A 3,929-nucleotide genomic window follows, 5' to 3' on the forward strand; every position below is an offset into this window, starting at 1 on the left:
CCTTCATATAGAATCGGGACCTTTTTGCTCTTGACTCGCCGAGCTCGTCCATGAACTCGTCGAGTCCTTCTTCATACAAGTTGAAGTGTTTAGCCCTTGACTCGCCGAGTTCTTCCTTAACCTCGTCGAGTTCGTCTTCATATAAGTTGGGACATTGCCTTGAACTCGTCGAGTTCTTTGATCTTCAAGTCCATATTCACGTCCATCTTGTTGAGTCCTCTTCTAGACTCAACCAGATCGATCAGAAACAGAAAAGGTTGGGGAACCATGACCCGACTCGCCGAGTCCCCCAAAGTCCAAGTCTACCAAGTCGATTTTCAGTCGGGCTTAATGCATCCAGAACATAGATCTGACCTCCTAGGATGGATATAGCATGTAAAGTTACAAACTCTACGTGCATGCATGGGTTAACTAGCTCATAAGGACCCAAAATGAAGTCTACAAGGTGCATGGGACTCCCATGGCCATAAAGTTGGCACCTTTATGCCATGGGAACCCTTAAAGGTTCAAGATCTGAAGTACAATCCCATTGATACACACAATCCCGAATATGGCTTCACTAAGACTTAGAAAGGTAGCAAATAGCCCTAAATGGAGATCTAAGAAATGAATAGTCAAGGTATCAGCTTTATACCTCAAATGAGCTGGAAGTGTGCCAAAATCTCTGGATCTACTTGCTTTCTCTTGATCTCCCAAGCCTCCTCCTTCTTCTCAAGCTTCAAAGACACACAAATGGCACAAAAAGGCTCAAGAACACTCAATATTCGATTAGGATTTCGTGAAGAGAGTCTGAGGGTGATGGAGGCTGGAGTGGAGACCCTATAAGTTGTTTAAATATGGTGCAAACCCTCAAATTTAGGGTTTCATCCAGACAGGTCTACTCGTCGAGTCAGGGCTTCCGACTCGGTGAGTAGATTCTTCCACCCGCATCCTAAAAATCCGCATCTACTCGACGAGTTGGGGCCTCCAACTCGTCGAGTCCCAGAGTAAAAATGCAAAGACTTATTTTAAAAATATGTACCGGGAACCGGGCGTTACAACCCCGAACCAGAAAAAGGGAAACGACCTTACACTAACCACTAGTAATTCACGGTATGCAAATTGCATATGACAATAATTGAAGATATAACCCAAACATGAGCAAAGAAATGAGCCGAATATGTGCTTACCCAAACTGATGTTAGATTTCGACAACCATAGGCATGATAGAAACTATGAGGAAAGCAAAATATAACATAACCGCAATATCGCATGTAGAAACCCTGAATCTCCCTTCCTGCCGAAGAATATGCGATGAAACCTGAGCTGCCCCAACCACTAAGCATGGGCAATTCGCCCTGATATAACCGGGCTGATGACAACGATGGCACAACTCTACCTCCAACGTGCATTCTTGCCGATTGTGACCCTTCCACCAGCACCTGCCGCACTTAGACCTGCTGAGTACATCCTCACGCGCCCCTTCTTCCTTTGCGTAACTACCACGACCCCTCGGGTCTCTGACATCAGCTATGGCAGCGTTCACCTGCTTGGATTGTTGAGCCTGGCTAGAAATCCGCTTCCTTTTCCTCAACTGCATATCTAAACCAATCTCTTGCTCCCGCGTTACCTCGACCATCCCATCAACAACCTGTATAACTGAGGCCTGCCCCTCGAGTCTAGCGACCACTCTATCAGTGACACGCCCAATGATGTTGGGTAACTCCTCTCGTAGGGCTCGCGAAACTTCCACAGTGATCCAATCATGTGGTACACTCTCCTGAAGACAAGGTGCATAACCCACATCCGGTCGCGAATGACTAGAGTTAACAATAGGGTCTTCATTCTTGAAGGATCTCAGGGATCCATAATCATTGGGCTCCAGATGAGCCCCCAATTTCCACGTAGCTATCTCGGCCCGAAATGCCCGAGGCGACTATCCAATAGCTCCAAAATCCCTTTCTTGACTGAACCAAAGATCATAGGGATCTGCTCCACAATACCGTGGGTAATCTTCGATGAGATAAACTCCCGTAACTGCTCGCTAATTGGTTCAGCACTCGCCCCTAAACCAGAACCAGAACCTGAATCAGAACCACCTCCATGCATGCTCATCTTCTAGATTGAAAAACCACAAACAGATGATTAAAACACGTCCAAGGATTCTCCTCCCCGAAGCTTCTCAAATTCTCCAAGACTCTCACCAATTCGAGTATGGATCCTATGATTTCAGTAGTACGGGCCCAATACTACCTTCCACACCTATCCATACTTTCCTCAGCAATCCTCCAAAATTGTCCAAGTCACTTTCTCAAACTGATGCACCCAAGTCTCACTAAACCTCACTACTAACCCACTGAAGCATATCCTAGGCTTTCCTAGGTTCCCAAACCCACCCAGTCCTCAGCTGCTGAAAGATTCCCAATAATGTCAACTAGCTACCTCATGAATATAGCCACATGCAATAGAGATCAGATAATCCTTCGAGTAACGGACTCAATCCTAGAACGATTAGACTCAAACGAGAGCTGCGCAATAGGGCCAAGTCCATCACTCTGAGATTATCTAGCCTGTGCCACATGTGACTTAGCATATTCACTTAGTATCTAGCTCACATTGCTAAGAGTCCCACAAAGCACAAAGCAAGCAACATTCGGACAGTGGAAAATCTAACTAACATACTCCATCAAGCCATTCTATCCTCTAATCAGGAATCTGTACTAGCATGTAATTCAAAAGTTCATACAATCAGACATAACCTAAACAGGCTATCCTATCACTAACTGATCAGTACTAGCATGCAGGTCTACAAGCTCATATAGCAGGCATACAAGGCATCCTTCTTAGATCCATAGCCCTAATCTAGCATGCAGTTCACATATTCTTAATTCATATCATAACATAACATGTATGGGTATCTTGGGGAAAACTTACTTGAGCTTGGATGATTGCACGCATCACACTCCTTGTTCTTTATCAAAACTCTTTATTTTAATTTTTAGAAAATTATTTTCTTGTAAAAATCTTTCAAACCCCAGATTTGAGTCCAGACACACCCGAGAGCGTGTCCGAATCCCTCATCATACCACACACCATACAACTAACATACTGTCAGGCATATCTGGGTGCCCGACCTACCCCTTCGGTCTCTTTCAACCGGTAACCGCCTAGCATATCTGGGTGATGGCCTACCCCTTCGGTCTCTTTGAACCGGTAACCGCCTAGCATATCTGGGTGCTGGCCTACCCTTTCGGTCTCTTTCAACCGATAACCGGGGACTATTTCACCCCTACCACTACCACATAATATCCTAGCATATACACATAAATCACATACTGCCTAGCATATCTGGGTACTGGCCTACCCCTTCGGTCTCTTTCAACCGGTACCCGGGGACTATTTCACCCCTACCACTACCACATAATAACGTAGCATACTAACACATAAAGCATAACAGGCAGTGGCATACCAGACAATTATCACAAAGACAATCATCTCAACTATAACCACCTACTAGTGTGCCGACATTGGTGCCTTGTACCCACTTCTACTGGAAGGTAACTCACCTCACACTGCTGAAGTCCCGCGGTCAAAACTCTAACTGTTGGATGACAGATTCCCGAACTATCAGCATCAAAATAACACCCAATTAATAATTGGGTTCCAACACATAACCATAAGTCCATGCTTGGGGTAAAAGACTACTTTACCCCTAACTTAACTTGATTCAAGCCCAAGGCCCAATCCAAAGGCCCAAAAGTCAAATAATGAACCAAAGCCCAACATATGGCCCAATTTTCCAAATTAGGCCCAAACCTTTACATGGTCTTACCCTGAGGCCCAACCATTTATTCCAGTCCAACATTTGGCATTCCAATGGTCCAACATCTCATAATCATCAAGGCCGAGATATGGCCCATCTATGGCCCAATTTTCCAAATTGGGCCCAA

This window comes from Lactuca virosa, chromosome 5, assembly GCF_052849685.1.
Source record: "Lactuca virosa cultivar CGN04683 chromosome 5, Lactuca_virosa_CGN04683_v6, whole genome shotgun sequence".
Taxonomy (NCBI): domain Eukaryota; kingdom Viridiplantae; phylum Streptophyta; class Magnoliopsida; order Asterales; family Asteraceae; genus Lactuca; species Lactuca virosa.